Source organism: Stigmatopora nigra, chromosome 14, assembly GCF_051989575.1.
Source record: "Stigmatopora nigra isolate UIUO_SnigA chromosome 14, RoL_Snig_1.1, whole genome shotgun sequence".
Classification (NCBI taxonomy): Eukaryota; Metazoa; Chordata; class Actinopteri; order Syngnathiformes; family Syngnathidae; genus Stigmatopora; species Stigmatopora nigra.
Window position 1 is genome coordinate 9,509,681 of NC_135521.1, and position 17,535 is coordinate 9,527,215.

Sequence of the window (17,535 nt, forward strand, 5' to 3'; positions counted from 1 at the left end):
GGACCTTAAGTTTGGACCTTCACTGCCATGTTTACTGCTGAGGTAGCCGTCCATCCACGCCGAAGCGGATTCTCCCGCTCTCTCTCGGGATTTAATCAAAAGTTGGCAGGGCATGCACAACTTCAGTTTACGTCCAACTTGCTCTCCAAGCACTCCGGCTGGCGACAAATAGTTCGTTCACAGCGCCCCGTTACGGCCAAGGACTCTGATGGTTGGATATCTTCTTTGCAGGGGACAGGTTGTTAACACCTTGGAGTGGCAAAGAAGCTTGCCATGTAGGGACATTTGTCTGTGAGCTTAGAAACCCTGAAACCCAAGAAGCCTTTCTAATCCCCTGACTGCCTCCGGAGTATTAATAACGCTGCCATACACACACACACACACACACACACACACACAAGTCCGACTACCTACTGATTAAATCGGGCCAGTGCAGGGAAGAGGTCATTGCGTGCAGTGTTCAGATGCCATAATACCTTTCACCTGCCTGTGCCCTCTGAAATGTAGGGGGTGCAATGTTGATGTCAGGGTGTGACTGTGCTGTAATGAGATCACTTAAATGGCATCATGTTAACCTGTAAATTAACACCAGCAACTACCCACAACCCACCACGACTCTGCAAATGCACAAGCCTCTTGGATGGTGAGGTCATGATGGTCTGTAGATCCTTGTCATGGGGTGGGGGTTTGCTGAGGTGCAGCTGACTGCTATAAACATAGAACCCCGAGTGGGAGTCGGGGGGATGCTCTGAATACGCACACTCAGTAAACTCGTACACCCACCGGTCCCCCAAGCCATCTCACCTTTTAGATCCCTATACACAACAACTTAATATTTGTTGAGATTGCGAAAACTGCGTACCTGTGTGGACATTTTTAGGTGTGCTTGACTAAATAAAACATTTTTAAATGAAGTTGAAGCACAGCTGCCCTAGTCACAGCGCCACACAGTGACCTCTGAGCTAAGCACAAGGACTATACATACAGTTGCCGCCATATACAATGTGCTATAAATCGTGCTTGTGTTGATAGCCATAATCTGCAATGCGCATTGGTGTGGTGACATAGGCTAAAGAGTTCAAACTATAGAAAGAAGGACACGCAGAATGGAAACTAACAGTGTTTTATCACCTAAAACTGTAACAAGTCAAACTGATATACCGTTGTCAGATCTGTTATCATCTAGTGTGGTTGCACTTTGGAAAAGTACCACAAACTTGGAGTTGGGAGGGATTCCTTTGCATGCATTCCTGAGTCGTGAGGGGAAAAATCACTCAGTTATATGTCAAGTTCATTGGATGTGTTCCTGAACATGTACAGACAATGCAGCGGTTTTACCACACCTTCTCCACATCTCTCTTTGTGGTCTGATAAGAACATTGTTTCACAAGAATGATTGAGCAAGATTATTCATATCCATGAAAAACACCATCTATCATTCAATGTCATGTAACGTGCTTGGCTATTCAGTTTAAAATGAGAATTAATTTTTCATCTCAAGGGAAATCGACAATTCTTAACATCCTAACATTTTTTGAAATGTGAACTTTATTTTTAGTGCCACACATAACATGATTTCTCTTTGAATTCAGGACAAGAACAACTCCTGTGCGGAAACATTTCATGGAGGAAAGCAGCCATTTAACTGTACAAGTGATGTTAATGCCCCTCTGGAGCGACTTTCTCCACACTGCAGTTAGAACCATAGCCCACCCAGCATTGGTTCCACCGACCAGCGGTAGGTAGAAAAACACTACTAGTAGCTCAAATCCTAAATTAGTCCTAAAAATCCTTAGTTAGTAGTTTCTGCTTTGACTTCCTAAAGATAGATTCACAATTAACAGTGACATTTCATTTCTACTTACACATTCTAGGTGTGATAAAGCGTTATCCCAATACTTTTAACCACATGATGTGCAAACATCTATTTAGTAGTCTCTCAGAAATGCACGTAATATCCCTATTTCCTGTACTCGTGTTAATGATAGAGTGCTTGTAAAACATTCCACTGTTAACATTTTGCAAACATTCTGCAACAGTATGCATCACTTACGTTGTCCGAGAACAGGGTCACACCCTTATGTCTTACCTTTTCCCATCATAATTCATTCTCAGACATTGGCAAACAAAACAAGGGCTGTATGTCGTAATCATGTTTTATCAAATGTATATAAAATGCTGTCTGCATGAAAGTGTTCCACAAATGGTGCTGTATAGTGCTCAATGTTTTCTGGTCACCCATGAAGCCAGTGACATTTCTCTCGCTGTCCCATAATCTGAAATGCCGAAACTGTAAAATTTAAATCACGTCTAGGCCATCTTCCACAAGAGCTAATGCAATCCATAACTCTCTCCTTGCTTGCTTCATCAGTGTATGTGTGTGTGTGTGTATGTGTATGTGTGTGTGTGTCAGCAGAGTCATCAGACTGCCTGTCTGCTCTGACCGGGTTAGCTTCCAGCATCCTTCACATCAAACAGCGCATTCTGTCTCCCACGCGTCCTCTGCATTTTTCACATAATTCATGCTGTGCAGCTGAAACTGTCTCTGTAATCCCTTGCATGCAACTGTGGTCCTTGGCGGGGAAATAAGTAGGGCTTTTCCTCATGCTACTCAATCTTTACAGATGAGGAATTTAAACACATCATATTTGAAAACCCTGCCTTCCAAAACACACTGCTTTGTTAGGCGTTCACCATATGAAAGTCACTGAGAAGAGCATGAAACCACATTGAGAAGAATGGAAAATGAAAGGCTTGTTTCGGATTTCAAAATGCGCCATTCATTTGCTTGGTCTGTAAAACAAACCGGGTTTGTTGAGGGATTCCCCTTCCTTTCTGCAGAAACTCACATAGACATACAGTGAGTATCTTGCGCCGTGGCTGAAAAGCAGCATTGTGTTCAGGTCAGGAAAGGCAGTCAAACGGAGCCGTATTGTTGTGACTTTTTCCATTCTGCCAGAAAGAAAGCTCTAGTTACAAGACCCATCTAATAAGAAAGGACTTCACCCGGCCTGGAATATGTGCGGTGCCGCCACAGAGTGCAAGGACAGTCTGTTCTCCGGTCGACGCTTTGCATGTCAAACATCAGAGGGCCCTGACACATGGGTGTATCAGTGAATTCTGTCTTCAGAGGATGCCCTAAATGACCCACCCAGTAAATGGCTCAATTGCATATGCGCCAAACATGATTTATAGTAGTGTTTTTCCAGAGCATAATTGGACTTGCAGGATGACACTATAACCATGAAGAGTCCATCACTATGTGTTTGATTTCTGTCTGGAATTTTTATAGAAAAGGAACATTCGTGGGGCACCAAGTGTGTGGCAAGATACAGGAACAAAGAAATCAAACCTTACCAAACATGCTAACAAGCAAGCTGCTAAATTTTAGCATTTGTTTGACTCAGATTTTCATGGTTGCCCGGCCATTTGTTGTTGGGCAAAGTTCGTAGGGCTCAATCATAACGGCCCCGTAGGCCAATCATAACATTTTTCATCACGCCCATTAGGCTGTTTGAATAGACAATTGAAATGAAAGACTGAAAAATAGTCAAGAAATGACTGCATAAGTAACTTTTTGAAACAGTTTAAGGTTTTCTTACTGAATAAGAGTAAGTACATTCATTCACATCATGTAGTCATATCAATTTCTTTAATGAAAACATGTTATTTATTCTGTATGTTGCAATTCTAGTTATCTTACATTTTCAATAGCATACACACTATTGAAAATGTAAGATAACTACCTTTAGGAATGTGCTAGGTGGAGATGATGACACCGATGTGAAATCAGTGAAATTGTCATGAAGAAACATCCTAAGACAATACTTACCATTTTCACTTTTGCAATCTAGCTTCCTGTTTTTTGCAGGAAGCTTAAAATAATCTTGCTTTATCAGATTCACATTTCACCTAGATACAATCTTTCAGTTTACACTCACCATATAACACAACTTCTACAATTCCTACAGATAAAATCATACACTGGTAATCACCATCAATGTTTTTCTATAAACAATATATACAAGATTTGTCAAAAAAAAAACATTAGGATATATCTGGACCATTTGTGTTATTCCAAAATAGGTCATATGATTTCCACACTGTGTTGTGTAATTTCCAAGTGATAGGTGTCCATGTAGTACAAATGATGCTAACAAATATGTAATGTACAATACACTTCCTCTAGGTGTGTCTGAATGAAGCAATTTGTTTCGCAGGACATCCTGATCCATTTCAAAAGCCAAAAACAGCTTTTATTTCCATCAGAAATTCTTCATTTGCAGGGAAATAAGATGATTATCAATCAAATGTAGAGTAAAGCAGACTATGTGCATACTGATTTTTTACATGTTTAACTTAAGTGAAAGACCTCATATTAATAATCATATCAAATAAATCACTTGTTTTTTTAGGATGCGTTTAAAATAAACTACTGACAGACTTGAATTTTAGTGTGTTTTGAACAAAAATAAAATATTTGAAATTGTTCCTCACTGCTCGCCTTTCCTTAAATTAAAAAAAAAACATTAATGCACATCGCTTCATTATTATGAGACACGACTTGAGCGTCATATTTAATCAAGCCACTTTTCAGGTGCGATGTCGCAGCTGTGAATCACTCGTCTGCAAGCCACTGACAGGTCTGGTTCGAGTTTATCTGGTGTCCTATAACGGGTTCTGCGATGAGGTTGCTAAAATACCAAACATAACTTACATACGTGCGCAGGGCCTGAGACCAAGCACGTCTCGTGGAAATATTTCGATAATGCTTGGCCGCTACTGGGAAGCATTTACAAGAATCCTGTACTGCCTTGAAAATATGGTATTACCTCAAGACGCATTTATGAGCGCTGCTCTCATTGTTAAGAGGTTGTAAGTGAACGTTATTCATGATAAATGGTGACACGATATGCAGCCCTACAAGAATCCAGACTTCTATACAGCTTTTGTAAACTCTGTATAATGCAGGAATTGTTGCCAGTTTGTTATTGGGTACTGTTTCTGTAATCTTGAAACTGGTTAGTCTGTAGGTTAGCAGATGTTTTTTTTCATCTCTTTATAACACTTATGTTTAATATTTCCTACCTATCTTAGATTAGACGAACTCTTATTCACCCATTTCTCGGGAATTTCACTTTTTTTGCAGGAGCAAAAACACACAGACACATGAAGGGCATTATAGACCATGCCCGGGAATTGATATTCAAAGCTGAACATTTTGTGCAAAAAAATCAATAAAAAGAAAATAATTCTTAGTAGGGCACTTTCCACTTCAAACAGTAATGCGTGAAACTGCAAAGACACATTGAATCCATCAGTTTAAAGGAAGCACGATCACAAGCCACATTAACTAACCACAGTAAAAGGAGGCATTTCGTTAAATAAAAAAAAAAAAACAACCACAGGAAAAGAGACCACTCAAGTCCTGTGGAGTACAATATTGTCGCACCCGGATTGACAGGTCATTGGAATATAGATTCTGTTACTGTGAGGACAAAATAAGTTCTAGAGAAAGTGGCTTGTTGTCAAAGTGGAGCCCAGAGTGAAAAAAATCGAAGTGAGCACCCTTAAATAAACACTTCATTATCCCAGTCCAGGCTTGTGGAAACATCTTCAAACTAAAATGTTCCTCTCTTAGTTTGATTTTGGTAAATATAAAGCAATTAATAGATGAAATAGACACCCTTTGTCTCATGTCCAACCCGAGCCATTCAACAATATCTGAATTAATCTGCGGGACATTCAAAAGGGCAGAAATATGATATGTTTGTTTGAAAGGGGAGCTTTGAAGTTACCTGAGTGCTGCTTGGTCATACATTGACTCACGTTACAGCAGCTGCATGTTTGGCCGTGGACACGAGGCATAAATCAAGGCCACGTTGCATTGGCGTGGAGGAGCTCTGTGACTATGAGTCAGGTTGGCTTGTGTAAATCTCGATTTATCTGTACAAAGGTGGACGTAGGTGGCCCTGGGGCTACGCTTAACACACTTCCGCTTGTCTTGCTTTTTTTTCGGCCTCCACACCTCCATTCATCACATTCCACCGTCTTGCTGTCACACCTTTCATTAAAATGTGAAACTTGCACTAAACGGAAGTATGCTTTTAAATAAACTTCCGTTTTTAAGTCATTTATTAGTTTCAATGTCATTATCAAGGTAGGTTTCAGGAGGTGTGTGAAATGGGTTTATCGTGCCATGACTGCATGGAATTCCTTAAGATCCTCATTTGAATGTAATTTAAAATGTTTTCCACTTGAAGGAGCATATTTGTTTAGAAATACAAGCCTAATTCAAGGTCACTAGCATTACTTTTTTATATACATATAATGTCCGAAAAATTCATTGTCACAGTCCTGCTTGTCATACACAATGAAAATGAAACCATAATAGTTTTGTTTGACACTCCTTATGTTTCCACACGTGTAAAAATTGCCACTGTCATCTTTAACATGCAGAAATAATTAAACGGTCTGCATTAACAACAAAAATTTGGCTTTGAATCAAGTGTTTAAACATATGCAATTTTGAATAGCGCTTCCAAAAACATTAATCGCTCTAACTAATACATCAAGAGTCTACTTAATTTTAGGAAAAACAACAAATTTTAGTGGATAAAAAGAAGATTGCCAAAATCTAGAAGTGTTTTATGAACAATAACAATGAAGCAATAAACCTGAAATAGCAAAGCATTGGTTGAGTGTGCCCTGCGGAATTATAGGATAGTGCCACCACAATGCCAATAACTCCCTTATTGTGTGTGAGTGTGTATTGTGGCCGGATCTTGCTCTAGTTTTCCTTGTATTCATTTGAAGGTCACGGCAAAAGCTCACTTTTATTTTAAAATATGCCCAAACACCCACATACACACTCATTGGGGCCACTTTTATCCTCGCAACAATCACACTTCCTTACTTCAGACGCTGTTATTTCAGCTTTGCCATGTTTATTGAGGGCGGCCTGTGAGTTAAGACTATTCTTCTGGCCGTTAGGTCAGTCTGCATATAAACACGTGTTTTTTAGCCTCAAATTATCTCCCCGCTGGTGTGTCAAGGCCACCAGAGTTTCCATGGCAACACAGGAGCAGTGATCTCACTTGGCCACCCTTACTTGACATCACTCTTCTTGTCAGTGGTGCCACTTTGGGCGCTCTTTCCTTTTCTCTTGTCAGTATTGTTTAGAAGAACCAACTAAGGAAGGAATGTCGTGGTGTGCTGACACTCCGCAGACGGAACACCCGCACGGTCCTTGCAGATAATGGAAAGAAGGCGTTAAATGAACTTTCGGCAGAAAATATTAAGTTAAACTTTGAAATGAATGCACCCGCACTTTGAGCAGGTGTATTTTGTGAGAAAGGATGATAAAAACTTTAACATTACCACAAGCCTAGAATTTTTGGTGACATTCCTAGCTGAAAGATTTATCAGGAACTTGGTCAGCCCATGACATATTTGATGTAAAAGCACATTGTCAGCAATGACACTGATGTAATTTTACTATGGTAAGCACTAAGCATTGTGTCATGTGGTTAGATTACCGTGTCAGGATACACAGTAACAACTACTGCACAATTTATTGTAATATAATGCAAGAGGTACAAAATATGAGAAATCAGACAATCTGGTTAAAAGATGAAAAGGCTTTTTTGCTGCCTTTATTGTACTTTTGATGAGCTTTCCAAAACTGCAACAGTGTTTGAATTCTGAGTAGAGTTAGCCATTGAATTTATAATTGGGCAACTGATGTTTTTTTATGCTTATCATTATGGATTTTAATAAGGTACACTCAAACAATTTTAGGATGCAAAACACTTCAGGAAAGGTTTCTGAGGTGAGGGTTTGTTCATCACCCATTTAGAAATCATAATTTGCCATAATTGGCTGGCCACTGATTCAAAGTGTCTGTCTCCTGGTGGATTGGCTCCAGCACCCCCCACGGCCCGTGGTTTGGATAATGAGTGATTTTCTGAATAATTGGCAATATATATTAAAGACTTAAATCCTATCTCATGTCAGGTTATGTCACTTACGTCTTAAAACCTGTTGAATTTGCAGAAATATGCAGTTTGTCTTTGTATGTTGGTCTCCAACCATTTCCTTAATTTTAGTTTGCGGTCATATAAAATGTCATATTTTAAGCAAACATTTGCTGTTACTTTAAGCGGCAAACACCCACTGTTCTAAAAGTGGAACCATTGACAGACGCGTGGAAGAAAAACCTACATTCACAAAAGAGAAAATCCAGGAAAAAGACAAAAACAATCATTGTGTTTATGCAACTCCAGCCAATCCTTGTTAAGGTCAGCAATGCGTCAGTGTGCGTACAAGCATGCTACAGTTTTCTTTTGTGTTTCTTATGATTATGCAGTAATCGGCTAGAAGGAAGCGCCCGTCCAAGCACACAAGATATACCTTCACTAACTTTTAAAGCTCCACCCACTTTCCCTCGCAATCACCAACTGGCAAAAGTGAGCAAGTGAAACACAACAGTGTGTTTTGTTTAGATTACAGATTGACCCAGGAAGAAGGGAATGGAAATAGCCACGCGGTTTTTGACTATGACAAAAATAGCCACAATTGTTTGGACACAAGTTGCTTTTTTGTACAAAGTAATAGAGGAAAGAAAAAGCATGTGAAAGAGGACATTAAGTCGCACAGTGAGTGTCGGAAAGGTGCAATATAGACCAGACAAAAATGACAATTAGAATTGTTAGTTGACGCAATTGTTTGTTATGCACTGGCATTAGGTTCCTGCTTCTATTTTTAGTACAAATGATTCACTCCAACAAATTAACTAATAATTACATCCATTTTGTTTGAAACCAACATCACTTGTTCACTTCTCACAGAACTACAGTGTGTCCTAGTTCACAATGGGCAAGATCAAATTTGGATTGTTCCCTGCCCATTAATTGTAAAATGTCCCTCATTTAATAGCAGAAAACACTTCCACCCCAATTACACCTCTATTTTTAAATGTAAAAACTTAATATTTACCAACCTTCATTTTCAAAACAACAATTTTATAATATTTAATCATTGTTTTGTTGGTTGATCATAACTTTCCAAAGACAAATGTAAAAAAAGCCATTATTATTAAGACTAGAGTTTGTTTAGCACTTTTTTTTATTACTAATGGATAATGTAAAAAACAATTAAATGAACATACAGTATTAATTTTGTTGTCATAAATAAAATTAACTTTCTATATAATAAGTCCAAATGTATTCTAACACCGGGTGTTGACTTTTTCTATCCACTGTAATTATAATATTTATTCATGTCGTATTATTTAAATCCAGAACTATAAAACAGCATCAAAGCTTTAACTGTCATTTTAATCCTTCTTAAATTGGTTTCAACCGCGCTTAATGTCCTCACCAGAGGCAACACCCTCACTGCAGAGCTCCCAAATCAATCATTAATTTTTGACAAATATTTGCTATCTTGTGAAAGATAAGTGTCCACCATGACCCACTCACACATTCACATCAAAGGGAAAATTCCAACACCGAAAACGACTCATATAGCGAAATGTCAGAGAAAGGCTACCATTGGAAATAATGTGCGAGATCTCTTTAAGGAAGACTGACTAACACGGACAAGGAAATTTGTAACCTCATCCTCACTGTCAACTGTAAGGCGCACAAAACCTTTCTTTCAGTATCCAAAGAGTGAAACATCTGCCTTCAATTACTCCCACCCACACAGCCATACAGTCCAATAATGACTGTGAAACACAACAGCAATTTTCTTTTATGATGTTGTTTTCCCTACATGGCAATACTTTTGGTCACTATAGCAATGGTTGGCACAGACTGGCATGCTAAAGAGTTGCCTTTGATTGAATGGTCCTCTATTACTGTAGTTTACCGGATGCACCACTGCTTTTCTTTTATGGTATTGGTTGGTAGTATAATGAGGTCTCGCAGACTCACACACAGGAGTGGCAGGAATTTGAACCCTGGATCGCTGCCAGTGCCCACTCTCTCTCTCTCTTTCTCTACACCACACATTGTTCAAAACTCAGCATGGTTTCAAATTCACTATGAATCGAGCCTCCTGAACAAAGGCTGTAATGTGGGGACGTCGTTTCCTGCTGGTCTGCGGATCTGTTTGATATGAGGGCTTTGTTGCTGGAAGAGGAGGTGGAGGGAAGGTGTGCCCATTTGTCACAGAAATGCCAAGATACCGAGGCCGGTAATAAGCAATGGGAGGATGTTGTGGTCAATTACACTTGGTTGAAAAGCTCATCTATGTTCCATCTATGGGTAGCTTCTGGATCTTAGTTAGAATTCAAACTTGCAGGTGAAATCAATGTCTCGTTCTGTAAATCTCGGAATGTCCTGACCCTTGACTTGAATTATTACCCATGTGCATGTAAAAGTTAATGAATAGAATATCCCAAACTTGTTTTATGAGAAATTGTATGAAGGAGAATGACAGTGCAACTCTGGAATTTACAATTGTCAATAAACGTGTCAGTTGGAAGCCTGTAATTAGCGCGAGGGAACTCCCACAATTGCCAACGCACCTGCAGCTTCAAACAATCACACATTTGTCTTGAAAACACAGCCTTTTTAATGGGGAAGCTCTTCAGATGCATGCCTGAAAGATTCACAAAGATCGAGGGAAAAAAAAACCTAAAATTAGTAGAGAAGAAAGGACAGCATTCCAGAAGCAGTATTCACTACAAAATATTCTCTCAACAGTGCTGCACCTTGTCAACAGTTTTACCGATTGGCGTTTCAGTTGAACACTACACAGGCTGCCGTCAATCAATTTTGGCCTTTCAGTAAGAATTTGTTGTGCCAGAAGGATAGTGAGATGTTCTCAAGGTACTCCAACTGCTCGGAGAAAAGTAATAGCTCAACCATCACCCATTAAAAATTTATATTTGGGTACTCAGGGTTCTTTCAGCATTGACATGACTCATGAATTAGTTGAGACGCTGTCTAGTTTCCATCACTAGCTTCTTCCACTGATGTTCCACAGCTGTGCTTTCAGGAGCCAAAAACAGGTGGTTTTCAGACATGGTCCACTGGTGGTGGAGTATAAGCATCTGGCTTAAAAGCGCTTGCAGCCAAGCAGGTGCTTGCGCTTATTGGCCAGTTCGACTTTTTCCTGTTTCTGATCCTCTGTGTGACTTCCTGGCTCCCTTTTTCATTTTAACCACCAGCATCTTGAGCTTTGAGGCGTTCACTGCTTTGCTACTGGTACCCAAGCAATATTATACAGCTGCTGGGTTTTGTGTGTGGACTGACCAGAAATTAACCCCTTGATCCTTGAGTTTACAGTTAGAAAATATACATGTGGAAGAGTTGGTAGACAATATTTTTAGACAATCGTACGCCGTCCACAATGGATGGTCAACGAGTACTATAGATATTTTCACTATGGAACATGGCACACAGTGACTTAGATAGACTTAACATATGAATTTATTGGCTGCCTTTGACGACGCCAGACATTCTCAGGCAGTCTTTTCAGTTTCAATGAATTGCACGTCTGTTGTTGTCTGATTTTACCAGTCGGAAATAAAGTGTTGAATACATGATACCCCAAAAAGTCACTTATACATGTTAGAGTAATGATCACTTTAAAAAAAAAATTATATGAATTATAAATAAACCCTCATCTCAGAAATTTTACTATTGCATCTTAAGCTCTTAAAGTTGTCCAATTCAGATAATCAGCCCAAGTCTATCTTAAACATTTATATTCACAGCAACTATCATTTTCCTTGAGAGTCCAGCAAATGGGTGGGGTGTAAAACAGTAAACCCTACAATCCATCTCACTAGGAGAAGATCAGAGAAAGCCTAAAAACAACAACTGCACCCACACGCATGTGCAATATTCAGCTGCAGGGCCCCATTGTGCACCGACAAAGCCTCTCTGCTATGAGGCATTCCCGAAATCCACGCACAGAGTGAAGGAGAGATATTTTTCACACCGGGGCAGCAAGCCACAAAGCGTCGGTCTCCGTGACTCACGCGTCGGGAGGAAAAGAGGCTGAGTAATCACAATAATAAGCATCATCATCCTGCCGTCTCGACAGTTGCCGCTCAGCGGGCCTCAACAGCCAATCTGTGCGGGAACAAAGAATCTGATATCACTCCTCGAGATGAGACAATATTACTATTGAATCAACTGGGAGTGCTGACTACGCTAATTGTAGAGTGCTACTAATCGCTTCCATCTCTCAACTGGTAATGGGCTAGTGGGCTTTTCACTTGGCTGAGTGAGCTAAATCGTCCCTCTGGGGCTTGACTGAACTGCCTTCGGCTAAAATGCCTGCTACTGCCGCATGGTATGTTGATGACGAAAGCACTGTGTATTGGAGAGATCTACTGTAGCCTATGGAAAGCAGTTTAAGCATTTATTTAATATCCTTGTTTCATCCAAATACCAAGACTCATTGGGGGACAGAGGGCAGGCTGCCTACCAATAGGCCATCACAGGCGCTCCAGAAACAATGTGAAATGGAGATAATAGGAGAAAAAATGTGACTTTCCACTCCCCTTTGAATGAAGAGGAATGACCGGTTCAGAAAAAAACCACATCGAAAGCACTACAAGACACCACAAGTCTTAGTCTCTGTGATTGCAGGAGTTTCAATGAAAGCCCACAATTTAAACAAGCGCCCCACAAAAGTTTAACAAGATTATTTCCACCAGGATGCACACAACATAGGTGTTGTCTGTCCCATTGAGTTGGATGTCCATTGAATTAATGATCTAACCGTAGTGGCGTAACGGGCAGAGATGTAAACGAGATGTCATTCCTGACAATTGTGTATTTGTGTGTATGAAGCAGCAGAAGGCAAGCCAGGGGCGCGTCTTAGCTGCCACGAGCTTTGCCTTTCGCTCTGAGAAGCCATCATCCATGATCTCATCCCGAGAGGAGGGGGGAAAATCCCCCTCGCTTAGCTTGCCGCGCTCTCGTTCAGCTGCTGAGCTACCCTCCGGCATTCCAACTCTCTGGGCAGCTCCCACTCTCACTAGAGAAGCAAAAAAAAGGGGAAAGTAGCACTGAGGTCAGAGACCCCACCAAGAGGCTGTGGGTAGACTGGTGTGATGTCATCTTCTGTGAATTTGTTGACAGTCAGAGAAATGAAGAGAGATGACTTCAAAAGAAGTAAGCTCATCTCTTGGTGTGCTCTACGTGGTCCCGGTCTTGGGGTTCCTTAACGCTATGCTCTAAGCAGCGGGATGTCGACATAGTGGTCACGGCCTATTAATATTAATGGCCTCATGGTTAAGAAGTCAGCCACTTTTTGGTCAGCACTACATTTTACTCTTAAGGTAATGAATCATAATGACTGGTGATCTCCAGAACTACTACCTCAGACCACCCAGAGTGCAAAAATGTCCAACTTTCCTTGGAAAAATACACTTTGATATCCTCTGACAGGGTACTACCACAACTAATGGCTTTTTAATGGGCTGACTGCATTCAAGTGGAAGTAATGAATGGTGTAAAGAAAAAAAAAGGAAAAAAAAACAGTAATGGGCAGCATCAAGTATTGATGCACTTTACTTAATCAAATGAGACTAGTGTTTTGAAAATGTTCAAATGAGAAATAAGTCAAATTCAAAATACAAATGATGTCATTTTTAGATGGGCACTAGTCTCTCCAAAATGTCATGACTTTTTCCTTTTCTCTTCTTATCACCAGCCATGCAAATTTGATTTAAATAGAATTATCTGTCTAATCATGACCTTCTCACCTTTTGACCTCATGACCCAAACTGGAAACTAGTAAATAAAATCAGTAACCTATAGTTTTTAACCTAATGGTAATGGTGTTAATAAGCTTAAAAATATACATGTATAGTTTTTTCATATGTATAGTTTTGTTGTACTGCGAGAATAACTCGAGGCATAAAGTAAGACCCGGCAACATCGAATATCCCGTTTTCAATGACTGGGCAAAAATTCCATCCAACTTCTTGAACAAGGTCTTCCCAAAAGAGTGGAAAATATTATGGATAAAAGGGAAAGTGTGTGCCATTTTATTTTCATATCCAATATAAGTAACGTATCGTAGTAGCTTCTTGGAAGTTGGCTTTCCTTTGGCTTTTGGTCAAACATGCCTCATACTTTTCTGTTTCATTCATTCCCTGCCATCACTAACAAATAATGTCCAATCTTTTATGACTCGGAGGCTTGGTTGTGATTATTCACTGTCAATGTTAGTCAGTAATTTACTGAATGTTATATGTAGTACGTTGTTCAAATATTCAGCATTTTGCAAATATGAACACATTTAATATTGAACAATTTTTCATATGGGAGCAAATATTTAATCAAATGTGAGTAGCTCAAATTCCTTATGACATTACCAGATGCACTTATGTTCAAATCAATGCGTATGTGAGTGTGTTTTCATGTTAGACGTGGCCTGTCACATCAATTTATTATAAGACAGTTACACACAATTATAATTTATGAATCTTAAATTTAGAATTATTACCTTTTTATGTACATTTTTCTAGCTATAATGGTGCACTCCTTAACTGTACTTACGTATTTGCATTGAGGCCATCCACGTTTGGATGATGCAAAATCGAACCCCTCAGTTCTCATAATGCTGTTTTTCCCATAACCAAAAATGGTAGAACTGAAACTAAAAGACGGTCATAAAAAAGGGCTGTTCTGTTGGAATTTTGTCTTATCCCCGTAGAGTCGCCCTTTAGATTTGGCACAGTTTTTTTTTTGTTTTTTTTTACGCCGGATGCCCTTCCTGACGCAACCGTTCTCCATGAGAAAAATGACTTCACTCTTTCCCAATATCTCTTTCAGTACCCTATGTCACAGTCATGGTTCAAGATATTTAGCAATGTGCTGCTGTTTTTTTTTTTTTCTTCTTCTTCTTCTCGGTATGCACAGCATTCAACCACAGAGGAAAGACAGTGAAAAAGAATGTCTGCGGCCCACTCATTTGGTAACCAGAGCTTTCTACTGTCAGCTCTGACATCCTCTTTTGTAATAAGCTGTGGTGGCAGCCACCTCAACTGACCAACACGCGTCCACTTGATCCTTCAAAACCGCCAATAGGTCGCTGCTTCTACAAACAAACACAGGGCGGATGTGGGAGGAGTTTTCGGACTTTACTGAGCCGCAGGGCCTACTGTAAAAGGCAGAGAAAACAGATGAGTCAAGCGTGCAGTCAGCCTTCCTTCCTGTCTGTTTGTCTTTGCCTTTGTGTGTGTGTGATAATGTTTGTGTGTATTTGTTGCTGTCGCACCAAAGCCGTCTTCCCCGGGAGGTCATACGATGCCATCGTTAGCCTCCTGTGGGCCTAAATAGAGCTCGGTGAGAATTTAATAGTGTGATACATACATAACAAGTGTCTGCTGGGCAGGGTGACATCAGCAGCGGGAAATCTGCTGGCATATCTTTGCCCAGTCAGAACCCTGCTGACATCACGGGTGGAATAAAGCACAATGGCTTGCACCCACAATGCAAAAATACTAACGCCAATGGTAAGGTTTAGTTGTGTTTGGTGAGGTCCAATGGATTCAGCAACTATCCCGTTTATGGAGATGTTGGACATTTGTCCAGAATGACTTTCGCGCAATCATCATTACACTACGAGACTTCATTCAGAGACAATGAATCATGTCATTGTCAAAAATTGGCGGGAGGGTGCAACTTGGGCGGAGGAAGAATGTGTTTATTTCCTTTTAGTTCACTAAGACAAATCTTTACAGCAAACGTTTCCTGTAAGATTGCCTTCTGCTAATATTCAGTCTTGATTATATTCCTTGCTTGTCATATTATGAAACAGTTTTGAATGTAGTTTTTTTTCATCCAAATGTTGCAATGAGGAATTTTAATTCTCAAAAGCATTAGAATTTTGTATAATCTGTTGTATTAGACGTTAATAGTACGGACGCAGGTGCCACGGAAAACCGTGTAAAACCTGGAGGATGTTGCCTAATCTATAAATATCCTCAAAGCATATTAAACACGTGCTTTCATTCCTTAATGCATACATCCGTTCGTGACCAACTATACAGGAAGATGAAGTAAAAGGAGACAGGATGAGGAAATGGAGCATGGGGTATGCAAGACAGGAATAAAGCCCAACGCAGGAACTAAAGAGGAACTCAAATTTCCTCCTTGACAGTTATCCCTGCTTTTATATGCGTATCTTCACCTCAGGAATATGTCTCACCCTATCGCCTCTTCAACGGTGTCAGCCTCTACACTCTCATCTATTGTGTGTGCAGGCTTTTTTGGTCATCCTACGATTGTCACCACCTCATGGGTTAGTCCTGGGGTCACATCGCTTCTCTATGACAGCAGCAGCTGTGGAAGAATGCAAAAGCAAGTCTTTGCCGTGAAGTGAAAACTCAAACGTGTCGATTATAAAAGAACATTGCCGTTCCGTTGAAGAGGTGCAGTAAAGAAAATGATTGTGTTTCCAAGTGTTGGCGTACGCACTTCCAGGGAAAGCACCCATTGTTGCTTCTCAACGGGGCAGGAAGCACCTTTCCACAACAAACTCACTCTCCTCACTAGGATTGAATCCAGTCCAACCAGTGACAACTCAAGAATACTTTGAATCTTTTGATAGAGAACGCTGGTAAAATAGATTATACCACAGCACATATGGGCATCCTACCGTGTCTCTTGTTAACTTAAACATCTGAAATCCATTGGTACGTTCCTCTCTCTCAGCATTCCATCTTCTGGGTGCCCATCATCCTGGGAATAGCAGCTATGTGAGCATGACCACACGATACTATTTCTGTGTCTTTGCTACTTGACATTGAGGGGACGGGATTATGTGGCTTGACTACTGTAAGTGACCATCCCCTGTCGCACACGTATGTGTGGTTGCAAATGTGCATATATTGCCATTCATGGTACCTGAAAATACCAAAGGCTTAGTTAGTTGGTTTTTGTTTAAATCTCTGAGAAGAGCAAAATAGTCTAAACACCCAAATTCATTTGTAACATTATGTTTAATGGATTGGGTGGCCCAGTGGGGCGAGTTGTTACCATGTCAGGCTCACAGCTCTGGGGCCCTGGGTTTAAATCCAGGTCGGTCAAACTGTGTGCAGTTTGGATATTCTCCCCTGTGTGGGTTTCCTCCGGGCACTCCAGTTTCCTCCCACATTCCAAAAAAAACATGCATGGTAGGCTGATTGGACACTCTAAATTCACCCTAGGTATGGGTTTGAGTGTGCATTGTTGTCCGTCTCCTTGTTCACTGCGATTGGCTGGCCACCGATTGAGGTAATTCCCCACTTCTGGCCCATAGTCATCTGGGATAGGTTCCAGCACCCCCTACAACCCTAATGAGGATGAACCGGTTCAGAAAATGAGATGAGAAATAGATTGGATTGAAAGCTCTTGAATTCAATCGTTATCAAATCCTCACTGATTCCGTTATAACATCCATGCTCAAATAATTGATATCATAAAATTGGTCACGTGGAAGTTTTTTCAATCAAATACCTCACTCCCAAAGCATTTGAACTCTTCTAGGACATAGGGCATTTTTTCGAATGACACACAT

General features: G+C 40.3%; 1 protein-coding gene across 3 annotated transcripts in view; it reads left to right on the forward strand.

Moving 5' to 3' along the window:
• The window catches only part of rufy1 (RUN and FYVE domain containing 1), a 46,871-nt gene that overhangs the window by 16,880 nt on the left and 12,456 nt on the right, over positions 1 to 17,535 (forward strand). For all 3 annotated transcript variants that reach the window (XM_077732274.1, XM_077732273.1, XM_077732275.1), the window contains exon 4: positions 1,593 to 1,738. The gene's annotated coding sequence lies outside the window, so the exon portion shown is untranslated. The remainder of the gene's footprint in view (positions 1 to 1,592; positions 1,739 to 17,535) is intronic.